We start from the raw sequence: 20,490 nt of genomic DNA, 5'->3' as shown, positions 1-20,490 counted from the left end.
ATAATCGGAGTCCAGAGATTGATATTGTCGATATTGACATCCGCAATATTGTTAGTTTTTGTATAATAATAATAATATCGATGCACTAGCTATGCTTAGGTAGCCATTCTAATTTGTTTTACAGCAATACATAAAAATTAAAAACTGATAAAAAGAAAAAGAAAAAATAACATAGTCCACAAAAATGTTGTTTAAATATTTAAAATGATGTGACATATACATATTGAAACAACCTATATTATTTATTACTTATAAATTATTTTGAATAAATTAAGAAACTTTGTATGTTGTAATTAATTTAGTACAAAGTTTTTTTTAATGAAATAATTCAAATCTATTAATATTTAAAGGAGAATTATATTAAAATATCTTCATAATTTTTATTAGGTAGGTGCCTTTTAAACTCAGTGATTGATTTGATTTCAGTTACAAAAGAAAAAAATCAGAATTAGTCTTCATTTGAGTTAATGTCATTGCGACGCGGGGGCTTCATTGTAAAAATATTTTTATTTTTTTTTTATTTGCGTTTACATATATTTACTAAATGTTGGTAATATCTTATTAGTTATTAGTCATTACAAAGATTACAAACACAAAAGTACCTACATTTCAGATTGTAAACAATTTGTCTCACAGGGAAATCCAGATATATTTATTAGTTTTGACTATTAAAAGTATCTGTTTATACTTTATAGGTAAGGTATTATTTATAGTAACCCAAACCATGGTTTTTTTTAGATTTCAGTGTAGGCAACTATATCCTAGATTATTTGACAAAAATGTTAAAAATTTTAACTTAAAATCCAAAAGATGGTTATTTTTTTAAAATTTTTTTTTTGAAAATAACAGTTATTAACGTATTTTGTCTAAGCTTTGTGCAATATAATTGAATATAAATTCAATATAATCAGTGTTGAATTCAGATATATTTTAGAAATTTTAAAATTTTAAAATTTCTTTCACATCTTCTGATAAATACAACTTTTGACAAAGTGAATATATTTATTAAATGCACAAATGCACAATACTCGTTACGATTACCGCACCTAATAAAAAATAAATGCTTAAATTGTAATAACTAATAATACGTATAATTCATAATACTAAAATATATCACTATTCACCAATAAAAAAAAAGTGAGCCCTCCTCTCCAGAGAAATTGTTTGGATTCAATATTAAATATATGGTACTCGGTGAATATTAAAGGATGTGTGAATATATCTTTCTGCAGCGGCATTATAGAAAATATTGTGCATAGAGTATTATTATTTAGTTTTATTCTTTCTGAATATTTTTTATGAGTTCGTTCCATGTAGCTATGAGCATTGCAAAATGCTAATTCCGCACGTAAAATTAAAAATAATTAGTTGGATGTTGGGTATCGATCTTGATCCTTATTTGTTATTATCGAGTTAACTAGCATATACGTAGAATCTATTACACATAAGTTAATGGTGTAAACATAATATAATAATTGGAAAAGTATGCATAATAATGACCTGCAAGATTTTGCGTGGTTCAGAGACTAAATCAAATTATATATAAAATATTATGTAAAATAATTAATATACATAAATTTTAGTAAATTACACACGGTAAAGCGTAAACTTAAACTTAACATCATTGTAAACGTATAAATCGTGCAATTCTTATTTCGTTAAATTTCAAAAACACTCCGTGATGGTTTTGATTATTTTTTGTTTTAAAATTATTACGGGTACCTACATTATCATTTTTGATAATCGCTCTGTGGTTGACAAACGTTGTGGTGTGCTGACCCAGCTTTCACCGACATTGCCCGATGAAAAAACGACCGCAAATTGCGGTTTATGTCTTTTTTCGTATTTTTTTTATTTTTTGACTTGAAACAAATGTACAACTTCAATAATAATTTATCCAATAGACTGCAGCAGTATTTAGTCTGTTTTATCATTTTCAGTTCGACTATGCATCTCCTCAATATTGTGACAATTAAAAAAAAAAAAGAAGAATATAACGTTCTTATAGATTTATCCGACAATAGATATAGTTGATATAGACACTGGAATTTGGAAGTGTATTCTTTTATTATAATTTATAATATATAACATACACGTGTATAATATTGTTAACAGTAACTGTTTTTGTAAATTATTTTTTCGCATTTTCTCGGAATTGTATAATTTGACGATAACTCTTATTGGGAATGTATGTACAGAGTGATTCACTAAACATGTTCACCTTTGTTTTGTTCCTCAATAATACAATTAATCAAAATTTGATTTTTGACATTTTTAAATATACTTAAAGGTGATATATAATTCTAAATTCTAGACATTTTTTTCTACTTAGGAGTCAGGAGTGTTATATATGAAGATTCAAACTTTTGTTTTAAAATACGAACCTCCTTTGCTACTGTAAATTATTTAGTAGATATTTTTTCTAGAAATTTTAATGTATCAAAATCGAAATTCAGACAAGTAAATTTTGAGTTATTTTACATTGTGTACTAATAATAATAGACCCATAAAAATGAGTTTGGAAGATATGAGGTTATGGGGCCATGGTGGTTCAAAATTTTTATAATTGATATTAATCTAATAATATTTATAATTTTCCTAATAATAGTTTAAGTATAATAATTACTAAATTCTGATATACATTTATTCAGGGGTGGATTTAGGTATTTGGTGACCCCTGGGTGGAATGCATTGTGGGGGCCCCTTATACACAAACAAGGAAATATATTTTTTTACTTATTAACAATATTTATTATCATATTTAGTAGTGGTAACAATTAACTACTTATTTATTAATGAATTATTATAAAAACAATCAAATCGAGTATAACTAGCATAATATTATCATAATATTAAGTGTAAGTAATTAAATAAAGAACATTAATAAATAATAATGTCAACTGTCAAGTAATTAAAATTAAATGCCTGGGACTTTTCTTAATTTTATTTGTACAAACTTATTATCAATGTTTTGAAAATCAAGTTTTCTTAAAGTATCAAACTCAAAGCTCATTATCGCTAGTTAGTTGATTGAGCCTGTCTCCTTCCATAGAAGTAAGCAGTCTATTTTTTATGTGCTTTAAATTAGAGAATGATCTTTCATTACTGCTGTTTGTAATCATTAAAACCAAATAAATGCACATAAACTATGACATTTTGACGTATAATTCTAGACCTATACGTGCATATATTTTAGAAACACTTTTACTAATATTATTACATTTGATGGTGCACACCGATCACGGATTGCATAAAAACTTATCTAGATTCTTAAACACCGTTCATTATCAATAAACGCGAATACATCTATTATTAGTAAAATTAAAATTTTCAAATTTCCAAGTAAAGTTCAATATTATTTAATCATATATGTGTAAATATAAATAAAATACTTTTACTGTATCCTAATTTAAATATCATAACATTGTGGGGGACCCTGGGCTTCAATTCACCCAGCGGGCATATATCGATTCCGTCAGCTACTGTTTATAATATTTGCATATTGATTCCACCGGCTACTGTTTATTCCTCCCTTGTAAATGTATTATACACGATTCGGAAATTTTCGGAAAGTTACTACATCCAGTCAACGATTGACCACATTGTTCGCATTAAGGTTAAATATTATAATTAATAAAAAATTGTTATTTTTTTTATAAATATTAAAAATGTTATGATATTTTAAATAGAAATTTAATAATATTTATTGTTGATTAATTTTGTCATAACAATAAAAATATTCCTATAATTAAATACTATAAATTTGTTATTTATTTATTCATAGGAGGCGCAATTCATTTTTTTTATTTTTAGGGTGTCGCAAACCAAAAAATTTTTGGGAATTGCTGCAATATATTTTAAATACATATACAATGGAGGGGAGATAAAGAGTGTCCTGCGGAATCGGTATGTAAATATTATTAATAGTAGCCGAAAAGATTAATAGCCGGCGGAATCAATACAAACATTTTTCCTAAACAAGTAGTTTCGGCGAAATCAATAATTCCCCCACCAAGCCTTCTCCTAAATCCAGCTCTGCATATACCTACTTTGTATTTTTGTAAAAAAAAATTTGAAAAGCTATATTATTTTGAACAATAATTATAACATTTTGAAAATTAAAAAACTATTCGCATTGGAATGCGTTTAATTAAGTAAATCAAAATTTTGAAAAAATTACTTATTAAATAATTTACAGTAAAAAAGAGAGGTTTTTATTTTAAAAATAGAAGTTTATATCACCAAAAAATACACTTCTTAAGTAATACAAATAATTTCAAGAATTCAAAAATTATGGTCTTTAAGTATACTTAAAAATTCATTGCTTAAAGAAAAAATGGGATTGAGCATACTTGGTGAATCATTTTCTGTATATAATCACACAATATACCATATATACTCGTATATTATATTATACAGCAATATAATATATAAATATTCATTATAAACATAATATAAGGTATACGACAGCCGTGTCACCGCGAGCCACATGATATTGAACTGCAGAGAAAGCAGAAAACACACATACATAACGCCCGCGATTATGTGCGATTGGCGCCAAAGTGTTATTCATTATCTCCACCGATATCTGATTTTGTAAAAAAAAACTTGTATTCGGTGCATAAAATAACCTCGGTACGGGATAAAAAACGCGCTGGAATACTATATATTCTTCTCACCCGCACGATTTTTGAATAACATTTAAATACTGGTATCATTGGGTATAGGTACGTGTATAATCTGTAAAAGCTATACAAGCCGTCCCCCTGGCCATTTTATATACGAGTATACTATAAAATATGATGTATTCATCGAAACGCTTTTATAAATATGTAAAATTGATGGAATTTCGCAACTATCCCTATATCTTATCGCGGATATCGTGACTACCTAAGTTAATTAATCCCCGACAGTGCGCCAAGAATAATATATAATAATACACACACTATCGTATACAATATTGAATATTATATATTATACGCGTTTATATATATACACGTAATTTTTATGTAATTATTAATTATTATATTACCTCTATACGTATCGATTATTATTTTTCGAATAACCCTCCTGCAAAACATGCGGTAAATCCTTGAACGTGTAATTTTATTTAAACTGGCGATTAACAATTTATCGTCGATAACATAAAACTTTTTTTACTACCCAATAAAGATGTTGACATTTTACACAGCTTACTAGCTTAAGCAAACTAGAATATAATTTTATCGAAACGAGTAAATATCGTGCACTATTTAAGTACCAACAGTAACTTTAACTTTATTTATTATTGTTTTTACCGAGTACCTACTGGTAGGTAAATTAATAGTAGGTACCTATATTAGTTTTTTGTGTCATTTATTACATTTTAGCATACGTGGATACATGGATGATTTGTAGGTCATAAATCATTGTAAGTTGACTATCTCAAACACTTTGTACAGCTTATTTCTTTGTATATATGTCGTGATCGGTTTTTTAAAAACAACACATATCTGTTATATATATATATATATATATACTACATACATATTATCAACAACCATCAGAAACGATTTTTGTCTGAGCGTTTATTTATTCATTTTAATTTCTAACTAAAATTATTGCCTTATGATGTTATCAGTACATAATTGGTAGTAGACATAACAAATGAACAGCGAACAATTTGTGGACTTTGGTCTATACAAAACGTATATTATACGTATACAAATCCGTATAGGGAAAACTATATTATGAATAAAGATTAATTTTCAACTATTTAATTTTATAAAGATTTTATTGTGCTATTAGAATATCAATGGAATACTTGTACTTATATATAAAACATTTAATCAATAAAAATTATCTCTGAGAATTCCAACGTTTTATGTTTAAATTGTATTTGCCCGCTATATTACTACTTGTAAATAGGATTTTTAGATATTGGAATATATTCAAGCATTTGTATTTTGTATGGTTTAATTTATTGATAATTCTGATTATTGATAATATATGTTATACATATGTACGTATAGGTAATTTTCAATAAATAAAACTTTAGGTAATATTATTTAATAACTATTTGAATTAAGGAATTATTTATTTTTTTAAATCATCACGTATATACACATTTTTTTAGTATAGTATTAGTAAATATCGTATTTCAATATACCGGTGCCAAAAGGAAAACAAGACCACACCTACAGAATTCAGTATAAATATATGTAATAAAACCAATATATTATGTAGGTTTTAATTTAAAATAACGGTAAAACTTAAAAATTCAGTTTATATTATAGTTTTTATTTAATTATCATGATATATACACAAATCCCATTAATAAATGTGTTGAAGATCGCTCGAACTAAATTTACTAACGTATACCTAGGTTTATGATTAAAGTATCTAACATAATATTTAATGGCATTAGTTATAGTGATAGTTTAGTGAGTATAGAATAGTTTAGTGATGCTGCCGCCTTAGATCCTATCAACACAATCATATATTAAGAATTCATCTATATACCATCATATACATTATACTATATCAGTTATAATGTTCACTTAACCTTTTAAACGACGTATTTAAACGTTTATAATGTTTTGTTTGTTTTTCAATTTATTTAAATAAACTGTTATAGTTTAAACAAAATCTCCGCACCACAAAAGCGTTTCAAAAAAAAAATAAAAAACAGAAAGTTTTCCTATTGCCGAAAATCTCATTATTTAGTATATGACAGGAAGTTTAGTTGCAATGGCGCAGTGCAATATTCAATATCGCTAGTTTGCCGTAAAGATATTTTTCCGAAACAATGAGTCAATTGTGGCTACACAACACGCAATCCGCACCAATCGATCTCCATCTGCGTGCAGTTGTTACCAACCGCAGACCTATTTTAAAATGGGCTTAAGATTCTTAAGAACATGGTAAGGTGGCCACCTAAAAATTCCTAGACGGATGATTTAGCTCGATGGTTGGAAATAACTGTGCGTGGAAAGAGACTAAATCGCGTGCGGATTGTGCGTTGTGTAGCTACGATTAAAACATTGTTTCGAAAAAATGTCTCTACAGCAAATGAGCGATGTTGAATATTCCTCTGCACCATAGCAACTAAACTTCCCGTCACTTACTAAACAATGAGATGTTCGGTAATATTATGCGATGTCCCTTCCCAAAGTTACGCTTATCTCAAATGTGGTCGTTTTTGCTCCATTACCCTGTACATCAGATTTAATTTATTTTTTCAATAACTATGTAAATTTTTTTAGATGTTCTTTACTTATAAGTTATAAACCAATATCGAAATATCATAAAAGTACTGAAAATTATTTATTTTCGATCACTCGGGATACCAACTAGATCTAATTATCTACCAGAAATCATCCTCATAATTGATGTAGAATTATTACTGCTGTTCAAGTGGTGTACGTCAGAGCTAAACGGTTGTCGGTTAGATACATATACATTAATACATCATGTCATAATTGTATAATCAATACACTCATTCATCGCTCTAGATCTAAAAGTACAATAATAATACGATTTTCTTTTTCTGTATGACTGTATCTGGCACCTGCACATAAATTTTATGTATGTATCTACGCGCTATTTATATTCCAACACTCATATACATCGCACGTACATAATATAATAACTATATAATAAGTATACTCACTGTTTATCATATCGTACAGTATATACTTTGTATCGGTGTTATTACTTATATTTATTATTATTTAACTGTATCTTATATTCCCACATGGTTATATATACACACATTATAATGTGTTTATGCAGTGGTTGAACTTCCGTCATCGTGGTCGATGCATGTTTCCGTCGACACGACGACGACAATATACATTATAATCTTTGCCGTATATACTCTGCAGCCATTGTGTATAATATATACGCTTGTGTTTTTTAATTGACCGAACGTGACTTCCTCGACGTTTCGGACACGGGTCGTGCGTGCCACCGTCGTTGGGCGGCCCATGACAGTAAATACATATATACATTTATATTTAAAGCAATAGCAGCTGCTGCTGTTGCTGTTATTGTTGTAATTGTAGTTTCGCAAAGAGAGAAAAAGAAACGTGCGTAGATATTTGTTTTTTAGCACAGCGACCGCGACATCGGTAAATTGACTTTAAATCATATTTAGCTTTACCTACACATTGCTAAATAATTGAGCATATATTAAGAGGTACAGGGTGAGCTGTTAGAAACAATTTTTGGGTTATTAAAAAAAGTATTAGGTATAATTGGTACAATATAACATAATATTATATCAAATATGACTCGCATGTAAGTTATAAAGTTGTATGTATGCGCGCTCTCACGTAAAAGCATATTATTCAAAAAGCAAATATTTTAGTTTTGGGTTAAAAAAAATTATTAATCTTAAAACCAGTCATATATAGTATCTTTTACCCATTATAGTCTATATTAACTGTAGCTGATAAAAAATTAAATAATGTGTCCAGTTTAATTAAAGATTTTCACTCGATACTTTTAAATCAAATGTATAAGTTATTTAACTTGCAGTTTTGAAAATCAATTTATTTGATTGTATAATTTTTCTAAAACTAGATACGAATTGATAAAAAAATTAATTGATTTGTTGTGTTGGAAACGTATGATAGGACTTATAAAATTCTGTAATTTGGTTTGTAATATCAATATGTAACCTAGGATTTTTCATGATTGGAAATTGTTTTCGGAAACATTTTTGATTTAAAACGTTATTAAAGGAGTACCTAATATAGATATTTCAAGAAATATTATATGTAAAATAAATTGTACGGATATTAATATCGGTTAAATGCAATAGTCAAAATTTCAGTATCGATTGAACTTTTTATTGAGAACATTTTCAAAAATTAACTTGATCTTTATAACACAACTTATACTTCTCTTCAAACAAAGTTAGTAGTCAAAAGTTAAAATTCCATAAAAATGCAGAAATAATTACACACAATTTGTTTTGTAATAGTAGGTATTTAATATTAATACACGAGCTACAGATGGACTATAAAAAAGTCTATAAGTATATAAAATAAAAATTATCAATGAATAATTTAAATGGTTTTATTGTTTTTATTTTCAAGAGGTTTTGAACGACTTTTGTCTGTGCACACATTTTATTACGTGTTGAAAAGTAAAGTCATTGAATTTTTTTTGTGAACCAACTCGCTTGAGTGCGTGCAATGACAACACAACAATAAAATCGGTTTTGATCGATTGATTGCATATACTCGTATACCTATTATTAACAATGAAATGCGACCAAGTGATAATGTTAATTTATCACTGTTAATTTTTTTTTACGTTTTCTCTAACGGTAGATATCTTTGCGGTGGAACGCATCATTATCAAAAATAACAGTCATCTTGTAAATATATTTTAATTGACAATTATTCTTAGATCATTACCGGCTGGTTACTATAGTGACTTGTTTATCACTAGATAAGGTTTGATATAACAATGAAAAATGTATGGTCTTGCGAAAAATGATATTTCAATGCTATTATAGTTTCATATTGCAGAGTTAATGTATGTCATATTGATGGGAAAACTTAAAAACAATGTGGTTGAAGTAAAATGATCATTAATATACACATAATTTTTGAATTCAATGATTTATGAAATGTTTTTTCACAATAATATTTTAAATACTCATTGAACTTATGATTATTTTTAGGCTCTAAATTGTATGTAATTAAAATTATATAAAAGAAAAATAATATATGAAAACATTTAAAACATTATAGACCTGTAAATATTCAAAATCGTACAATGAAATAAGTTTTATTTTCTATACTTAGCAGGCATATTTAAGTAAGTTTATTTGTTCATAATAATTTTAACAACTATTTGTTCAGTGTAAGTTAAAATTATTATTTATTTATAAAATATTATATATTATTATATTTATTAATACACAGTTAAATAAATAAACAATGAATTATATAAATTAGAAATAATAATACATTATTGATTATTGTACTCGCCAGTCACCGACATCACTATCACTGGGTATTGTATAGTTATACTACATTTTTTTGTTTGTTTAATAATTATAGTCCACAAAAATTTACTTATCATAATTTGTCATAAATAAAAATAAATCTAAAATTCTTTCTTTTTTTTTAAATGATCTTTTTTTTCGTGCTTCGATTATTTCCGATTGTATTTTTTTTTTTTTTTTTAATATTGTGGCAATGCAAATAAATAATTATAATTTAATAGATTTATAACCGGTTTATAGTTCCACGTTTGAAATATTATATGGTATGTCATATTCTTACAGATTTCATTTATTAACCAACATGTATTCAGTAGTGTTGTGTAAATATGACTTTATAGTATAAAGTTTGTGTGATCGCTATGGGTATAAATTTCTTATAAATGTATAATTAATTCGAGCATTTACGAGAATCTATTGAAAATTTAAACGCCGATACCTATAAACCCTTAAAATTCAGTCTAGTCGTTTAAGTTATGTTTAATTACACGTCATTGAGTTTATACAAATCAATTTTAAACTTAATTAAATAAAAATAACTGTTCTGTTTTGTAATATAGGTAAACGATAAATACATTGTATTCTAAAACGAGTAGAAAATTAATACACCTAACCATTGGTATACTGATACGGTTTTTGAATTATTTATTTGTGTAAATCATATTCATAAATAGGATACTTTAAATCGTATGACGACGTGGTATCGTGTCCCTAAACTACTGTTTATCATTATTGTATTAATTCAAATAAATAGTAATTTCGATAGTTTTAAGCGCTATGTATGATGTATTAAGTATAATTTGGCTAGTACCTGTATCAAACGCAGAACTGTTTGTGGAGGTGCGGTGGCGGCGAGAGAACACAGCTTCCGTTATTGGTGGAGAACGGGGTCGGCAGGTAATCTTTAACGCGGCGGTGTACACCAAAGGAGAACAGCGCTTATATACGACTCGATAATAATAATAATATAATATTATGTGAATAATATTATATACGCGTATACTTGACCGAATGATGACCCTCATTCATCTCACTTAGCCGAGTATTATTATAATTTTAATCGCCACTGATGTGGCTATGGTCTGCGCAATATCTACCTTATATACATACATATATACATATTACATATATGTGTGTGTATTGTGCACCGTGCACTGACCGCCGTGTCTCGCAAACACTCGTGGCGAATAGGTATAGGTACTGAATTATCATGTGTTCATATACGAGTATTATAATAATACAATATGTGTATGCGAATGCGTTTATAATACGATCTCGCTGCATGTACAAGTTCATATATTGTATTATGTATTAATATATTATTATATATTACGCATTTTTACGGCCTGGTGCTAAAACCGGTCTGTCACTCGGGATGCGCGATCATCTATTCTGTTGCAAACACATACACATATTCATATCTATACGTAAACGTATATCGTGTGTTAATCGCACTTTGCTGAGTTTACTCGACCGTCCACGAATGTATATAATATACAGAGTGATTCACCCAAACATGATCACCCCCGTTTTTTTTTTTTTAATTTTTAATTTTTAAATATATCTAAAAAAAATTAAAACCATGTTTTCAAATTATTGAGGTTTTTTTATGTTACTTAAGGGATGTCTTGTGATGAAATAAACTTCTGGTTTTAAAATTAAAACCCTCTTTTTTACTGGAAATTATTTAATGAATATATTTTTTTTTTTTAATATTGATGTAGATAAATAATTTAAAATTTAAAAGAGTAATTTCTTAGTTTTTAAAATATTTATACTAAGATTAATAGTCCTTAAAAATGGGATTTAAAAATATGAAATAGATGTTATACAATTCTAATATTTAATATAATTGGGTCGTTTTTATATATTATACAAGTTGATGGAATATGTTAATTACTAAAATTTTCAAATCGCTTTATATCATCATAAACTACATTATCCTTAGTAAACAATGTTAAATATTTACTAAATAAAAAAATATATTTGAAGATTCTAAAAATCAGTTTTTGAATAACCGTATTATTGAAAAAGGGAGCGAGCATACTTGATAAATTAATCTGTACCTATATAATACCATAAGTTTACGTTATATATATTTAAAATCTGTTTGGTTACTATCACTACAGTTCATTTTATATATTATACTATAATTCTATATACTCTTATACCCATAATATATTTTAAAAATAAATCGTCAAAAAATTGTGATATTGTGGTAAAAAACCAACAAATTTTTTTAATTTTTTTTTTTTTTTAATGCTTTTAACTTTAAGTTAAATGATAGTTCAATGTACTCTGGTATTAAAACTAACAACACAAGATGGGTTCTGCTGGATAAAAATTTGTTTTATTACTCGTAATTCAGTGATAGAATATACAAAGTCTATGCTGGTATCCTTTAAATAAATAACGTGTAAGTAAGACATTGAAAATAAGAACCCTATGGCTTATATTGTTAGATATTATCACGATGATAAAATAGAATTCAATGAATGAAAATAGTTAATTGACTTTGCTGCACGGCGATAAACTTAATAACATCATAGTTATTAGAATACATGGATGAAGTGAAACAAGAAAAAGAATAAATTCAAGAACAAGCTATGTAAAATAGATAATGATTGATGTTGGAGCTTACACATTTCACTAATTCGTGAGGATATTGTAAATAACACCAGGGCACATTATGAAAAATTTATTTTGTTGTTTAATAAATGCTTTGATTAATAACAAATATAAATGGTCCTATACTATGTATTCATGTGTGTATTATCATGCATGCAATTTGTATTACGTAGCTATTATACGGATGGAAGGTATGTTTTGTACTGTATTAAATAATATATATTTTACAATTTATAGGTAAGGATACAGCTGGACTTATTATTAAATACTAATCAAATTCCCACGAATTCGTTTGTTTTCAAATTACTATTCAAGGCTATACTAACGTAGGCGAATCTCAGGCATGACGGTTTATTATATGCATTTTAAATAATATATTACGACCTACTGTAAGTAAATAATACATCGATGAGAAAATTAATGCGCTCTATACATTCTAAAAACGTAATTTTTTTTTTACAATATCGATATGCTTTAAATCACAGTTTTAATTTAGTAATAACTATACATATAAAATATATAATTATACATATTATATAAATATTAATATTGTCCTTACTACAGTGATCTTTTGTTTTACCCCTTTGAGATAAACGTATTAACGATATTCAACGTGATAAATGTATTGAAAACATTTTTTAAATTTGTTATATTCCATGATGTACCCTATTTATATAAATATTGATTTATTTAATTACATATTATGAATAGTGAATACTATACAAGTTTTTAAGGCAAACTATATAATAATAAATGCATTTAGTATGATATAAATGTAATAATGTAGTAATGTGTTAAGATATATGAGCATATGCATAATATGTAATTTACTAAGCCCAAACAGCCGGACAAGTAAATTTAATTATCAAAAGATATTTCATTATGTAAAATAAAAATGTGGTTATAATACATATTACACATAATATTATAGCTTATTTATCTATCAATTAATAATTTCCCGTCCACGTATATATTATATTATGGAAACTGGCGTACTACCATTTAGGTATTATTATTATGATTTATTATTTATAATGTTTATTATGCACGTAGAAATGTTGTGTGGATATTCTATCTTTACTATAAAATATATTTACCAAAAAAATTTAAATGCATTTTAATTTTCGAGTTTTACTTATTTTTTCTTGTAAACCATATACGAGGGACAACTACTGCGGACAATTAATGACTGGGAAGGGTTCCCAGTTGGTTTACAGTTTAACGACGTCCAAATGCGGAAGGTTAGAATATTTTAGAATAAAAATATATAGTATGTACGTACCGCGACGGAATCGTATGTAAAGGATTGCCGCCGAGTGTTGTTCTCGTGAGGTTTTATATACATGGATGAAGACCGACGACTACGACGGTCGCATTATTATTAATACGACCCTCGAACCTATTACATTTCTCCTACATATTATAGCGTTGGAATTGTAAAGAGCAGACTGAATAGGTTTAATATTATTTTTTCGTTTCATTTATACCCCTTCCTCCCATCAAACACATTACTAACCCGAACAATGGTTCATGTCGTAATAATACTTATATACTTATTATGTATAACAAATTAAAAGCAATAAATTGGTGGTGAAATTATAATAACAATAAATAATAATACATATATATATATATATTATATTGGTCACGGTCACGAAGTGAAGTTCGAACTCTTACAGTGCGATTTAATTTAAATCGTGTCAGGGGTTAAAATACGTTAAAAATTACAATGTTACATTATAGAGCGCTCCGCATTAATATTTTTGTTGTACGTACGTATACCCTTTCACTTGATATAGTATTGAGTCATTAATACAACTTTTTACGATGATTATTGTGTATAAATTATATATAATGTTATAATGTTATATGCGTTAAAACAGTAATTATTCATTTTAAAAGCATTTATATAGTTAAATATAATAATAAAATTTATAAACTGCACAGGTTCCTGTAAAAAAAAAAGTAGGTATAAATATAATATAACATAATTATATTACGTCATTACTAGTTTACTAAGTACATCCTTTATTTAATTTAAATTCTTGTTACGAAATCGAATAAAAATCGTGTTTGAAATTTTATAATAATTATCACTTAATTTACCTCGAAATTAGAGTTCCCATATTTAAAATCAAATTATAATTTTGTCTATGCAACACATAATAAAATAAGTAAATTTTGTGAATAGAGCATACTAACCACATAGGTATCGCACGTGTTTTCGTATTTTATTAAACTGAGTATACTTTTATATTTTTTTTCTTGCAATACGCGTAAAATTTTCCATCCAATGTTTGATTGAAGAGTAATAACATAAAACTAACTCTCGATTTGTAATTATTATCCATAATTTTTAACGAAAATAATGTAAATTTCTATATTGTTCGAATAATGCACACGTGTATTATGTTATAAAAACAATAAAATATGAGAATACGCTAACTATAGACTTGATAGAATAATACATAGTTACGTCTATAAGCCTATAGTCCTAATTAATTATTATCCATAATCTGTAAATTTGTCTCAATTTAGTGTACTTAGCATAATATGAATTATACGAAATATATAATATTTAAGATTAAAATATAATAATATATTGCATAAGTTTTAACCATCACAGTATCGTACTACTCCATTAAAGATCAACTATTGTAATGTATGACAGTATTTTATTCAGATAACCAGTTTTTTTTTTCTTGAATATTTACAACTATTCTTGTAATTTATCTATTATGAAATAAGTTTTGTGCATCAATTGTAACTTTTTATAAGCGTATATTTTGCCGCAGAAAATAAGGAAACTATAACTTTGTTATATCAACGTTTATCACGTGAACTCAAACATTTTTTCTATGGTTCCTTATTTAGCATTCATACTATATTTTATGCATTAAGTCGCCCATCTTGACAGTCCCCACATTTGCAGCATAATCGACTGACGGCAGTCATCCGGTATTGTATACACACACACACACACACACACACACACATACAAAAGAGATATACTTCCCGTTAGAGTAGTTTATTGTGCGTTCTGAAGAAATACGAGCCTATGGGAGAATATGGTAGTTGTTATTTATATATTTAAGTGTTTTACTCATCGTTGATACATAAAAGGGAGGGAATTTGGGTATAACTTAAAAAGTAAATTCAAAGAACGCGCGCGACCCTTTTTGGCTGAACAAATTTTCACACGACCATTGCGATGTTTACTGTAGTGTACACGTATTGTAACACTTGTTACTATCTATACCGCGAAAATAATATATGTGCGCGTTTCAGATTTCCACACCCTGCTGTTGAACGTGGACACGCCCGTATGCGCAAGTGTGTGTCAATTGTTAACGGTATAAATACTTAGGTACTTACATACGAATTAATGTATTTTATATTATAAATATATATTAAAATGTATAGGTATTTAATAGTTGCATACATGTTTCATATTTCTATGAAGACAATTAAGAATAAAAAAAGCACCTCTAGTTAGTGTATTATGATAAGCTATTAATTGGCTGCATGCTCTTTATGCTGAATTCATAAAATGAAGTTTTGTTTAAAAATAAAAATACTAGTAAAAACTACGTAGTACTTGACGTGGGCCGCCCTATTTAATACGATACGGATTTTTTGTTTTCGGTCGGCAGCAGTTGCAGCCGAAATTAATAATTATATTTATTATGCGCGCGCGCGGTCCGCAGGGTTGCTGCCATGTGTGCGGTCTCGACGGGTGAGCGCGCGGAAAAACTGGTTTGTGTGTGGAAACAGAATCTATGGCGGACCTATTAGAAACGAAATGGGTGAGCGTGAGCGTGATTGTGTGTGTATATGTAAAGAAACGAGACCCGATTGATATACATGATGTATATATAGTTATATTATACTCGTGGAATATATCGTTTATAATGTATAAACGACGCTTCGAACGAAAACACATAAATCCTTTTGGACGACGGCGGTGACGCGTTTTTTTCCAGTTTTGTATACGCATCTTCAAGACGCAGGACGATCGCAGAAGATAAAGGGTCTTGTGTAGACAGATTTTTCTCTTTCAAACATGCGCGTATTTTCTGGTTAAATTACATTATATGGGAGTATGACACAGACGAGAGGAACCAATCGTTTTCAATGCACTGCAGTTGTGTATTGTTGTGTCATATATTCATAATTCATATATAATTTAATGAGCAGCTGCTGCTGGTAACAAAGCGTATATTATTAAATGTCTTATCGATTTCTAATTTTTGCGCACGCTCAAGAAAAATCTATATTTTATACGCATGCTTTAGTTTTTTTTAATTTTAACATTTATAAAAATGTTGCTTTTTATGCGGGAAAAATAATAATATACTTTCGTAACAAATATAAGGTAGATACTTTATGTAAATATAATGCAATCGACATTCAGTAACATGGTTAAAATAAAATAACAATTAAACATTGTGTAAATAATGACTAATATTAAGCTTGACATTAATTGGTAAATGTATTACCGATATAGTAGATCTAAAATTGTGTGCAATACACTTGGCGAAAAACGCGCTCAACCGTGTAACATGTACATATTTTTATTAACACATTTCGATGCAAGCGCGTGTGTTCTATACACGTGTAGTGTATATAATGTATATATTACACATAACATACCTACGTTTAGATTGCATACGATGACGACGACTCGGTCGATTATTATATTTGTTATCCGAGTTGAACGGTAAATCGTCGTCTACGTGTGCGTACCAGAGGAGTCGTCGAACGTTTAAGTTTTACGACATTATACATAATACATATTATGCCAAGATGACCGGTTGATGAAAAACGGGAAATTTATGTACGAAAGAATTATGTATACCTATAATAAGTATTAATAATATCGTTATTCGTTAACACTTATCACCTATGATTATTTTTTTAATCCGGATTAAGTTATGCACGCTTTACTAGTAAATTCGTGTATTTCCTCGTCGTAATTTTACGATTATGATGATTGTTTTTAATTGATTTTAATAGATAAATATAAAACATGGGTTTGCGTGTTAAAGGCACCTATACTAAAAATTATGATGAATCATTATACGTAGATGTAGTGTTTATTGTATATATTCATTATACACCTAACATTTCTTGGCTTTTGTTTTTCTCCTCCCTATCAGTTTTCTATTCCAAGTCTGAAATAGTAAATATTCGATAAGTAGGTAATAGGTTGCTAACTGCTCACTTTAATTGTATAATCGCATGCGTATGATGGTAAATCTTATGAACGAGTATTTTGGCAACCTTGACACTGGTAACCGCGCATCATATACTCATATAGATGATAGCGGAGACTTTAACGTTCCGATAAAAGAAGATTTAAATGACGTCACATCAAATTAGCCGTGAAATTAGCGTAGAGGTTATACCCACTCGAAAGACCGGTTATACGTATCATATGTGTACAAACGCGCCGTCTATTAGTGTCTTAAAAGTCGTTAAAACCGAGTACCTACACTCTATATACTTCTATAGCCAGGGATGTATTACAGAAGCGTCGTTTATTCTTATACGTTTATTTATGTGCGTATAATATATTATGTACACACTTACTAATTGATATAGAAGTTTAAGTGTTGAAACTCTTGTAGTCTAATTTTGGTCTAAAAACTTGCCTCCTTCAAATTTTAAAATAATTTGGTACCTACACGGCTACACACTATGTATACTGTATAACCACATGTTTACCGAACTCGTCATTATAGTATATATTCATAACATATGTGGCAAGACTAACGCATTTTCTAACATTAACGTGACAGTAATGCACCTACAGTCCTACACCCAAATACGAGCTGCACAACTCTCATATCCTTTAATATGTGTTTTACGATCTAAAATCCTAAAAGCATTATTTTTTAATACAATTGTTGTGTTCAAATAACAAGTTGATGACGACTATTTTCGACAACGTAATCATTATTGTACTCTCTTAAAAAATTAAACGCGTAAATAAAATAAGTGTATACCTACCTACCCATTTATTATACTTTTTCTCGTATACGATATTATTGTAATGGTATGTATCATTACATGTATGATATTACTACGCTTAAAACCTAATACTCAATTTAAATACTTAATATACTTTAAATCATAAAATATGATATAGATAATGAGATGTATAATAAATTATACACCTATGTAGTAGTTACCTACTCAATACTTTTCAGTGTTTATAAGAGGTGGTAAATTTTGAAAATATGAAAATTTAAAAGCATAATTTTTATACTGTTAATCTTATTACTAATTTCGTTACCGTTGATTAAACTGGGCGAGGAAAGATATCTAAGGAAAGATATCCACGAGTTTACGATTGATCGAGATAGATGGGAAAGTTTGGTGAAAGATCTTTTAAGAGGTCTCAATGGTCTGTATCATATTAAAAATAAATAAATAATATATATTATATATATATTGGTAGTTGGTACACTTATAATCGTTTTGTATTATATATTATTTGCATGGCTCCGCAATGATGATGGAAGGTAGATATTAACATGTCTACTGATGATGAATACATAAACATACATTATATAATATTATATAGATGACTTATTGTGGAAAAATGATGATTGTAAAATAAAATACGTGCGAGTAAAAGTGTATTTTATGATTTCACAGTATACATTAAAATCATACGTGGACCGCACACGCGTTCATCCAGCTATTATAGAAAAAAAAACTGTTTTTTTGAACGAAAAATAGTTACACCATACCTATATATATATATATAATCTATTAATATACCTATAGTTGTCGCTAATGAAAACGTCATTTCTACGTGCCCAGTTGTAATAATGGGACGGAAAAAAATGAATAAATAAAAAAAACGATTATTGACGTCGTAGAAATCTTTTCGCCTACCTAACCATTTAAATTATTATTATACGTAATATAATATAGACGTTTAAACCGCTGCGAGCGTAATATACGCATACAATACGTAGTTTCAGTATATTATATGTATAGCCTATACGGTCGTACCCATATTATTATTACTATACGTGGTTTCCGCGCGTGTGGTACTGTGGTATATTATATTTATTTTATATTACAGTCTATATGGACATATAAAACAACGTTGTCGGTTCGCTTTCTTGGCAAAAAAATACGCACACAAAAACAACGCACGGTGCAGTGTATCGGGTGTGAGCGCGTGAGTGTGTTTTTTTTTTTTTTTTTTTTTTATTATTACAAGTTGTTGTTATTATTATTATATATACCTTAAACGAAACTACGTCCGTTTTAACACGTTGAACGATAGATTCAAAAACAAATTTAATAATTCTAACGGTTCCAGCGCGATATTATACATATACGTCCGTCAACTGCGCGCTCACCATATACGTACAATGGCGCAGAATCAAATTAATCATAATATAATATCTCCTCTCACTTTATCAGCCTCGGGGAAAACGCGTTCCAATCGATCCACATAATATCTATCTCAACGTGTGTGTGAGCACCTACCTTATATATTGTAACCACTGATCTTTTTATTATTATTATTATTATATATATATGAATATATGATACATATTACTTGTACACTGCAGTACCTACTGTCTTTTATCACTGTAGCGGTTTAATATAATTAATGTATTTAATAATTTAATGTTTACATAAAAATATATACTCATGTAGTCATGTTGCACGGTCTGCGCGTGCAAACGAGTAACGTGTGTCACATGTTTCTCTATACTTATTTTATTTCCACGCCGATTGAGTGTGAAATGTACGTGAATGTGTGATTTCATCTGTTTGATAGATAGAGTAACAAATAACGCATAAGATGTTTATTAATAATTATCGTCTCAGAT

The 20,490-nt window shown here is 28.2% G+C and overlaps 1 protein-coding gene across 2 annotated transcripts in view; it reads left to right on the top strand.

Moving 5' to 3' along the window:
* The window catches only part of LOC112598124 (leucine zipper putative tumor suppressor 2 homolog), a 49,835-nt gene that overhangs the window by 10,910 nt on the left and 18,435 nt on the right, over window positions 1-20,490 (top strand). Inside the window, exon 2 of one of the 2 annotated variants that reach the window (XM_025344482.1) lies at window positions 3,814-3,906. The exons of the other annotated variant lie outside the window; for it this stretch is intronic. The gene's annotated coding sequence lies outside the window, so the exon portion shown is untranslated. The remainder of the gene's footprint in view (window positions 1-3,813; window positions 3,907-20,490) is intronic. 2 annotated transcript variants of the gene reach the window in all.

The sequence above is a fragment of the Melanaphis sacchari genome, unplaced genomic scaffold (genome assembly GCF_002803265.2).
Source record: "Melanaphis sacchari strain LSU unplaced genomic scaffold, SCAv2.0 Contig45_pilon_pilon, whole genome shotgun sequence".
Taxonomy (NCBI): domain Eukaryota; kingdom Metazoa; phylum Arthropoda; class Insecta; order Hemiptera; family Aphididae; genus Melanaphis; species Melanaphis sacchari.
The sequence above is the reverse complement of the archived record's forward strand: the minus strand, read 5'-3'. Positions and strand labels throughout refer to the sequence as shown.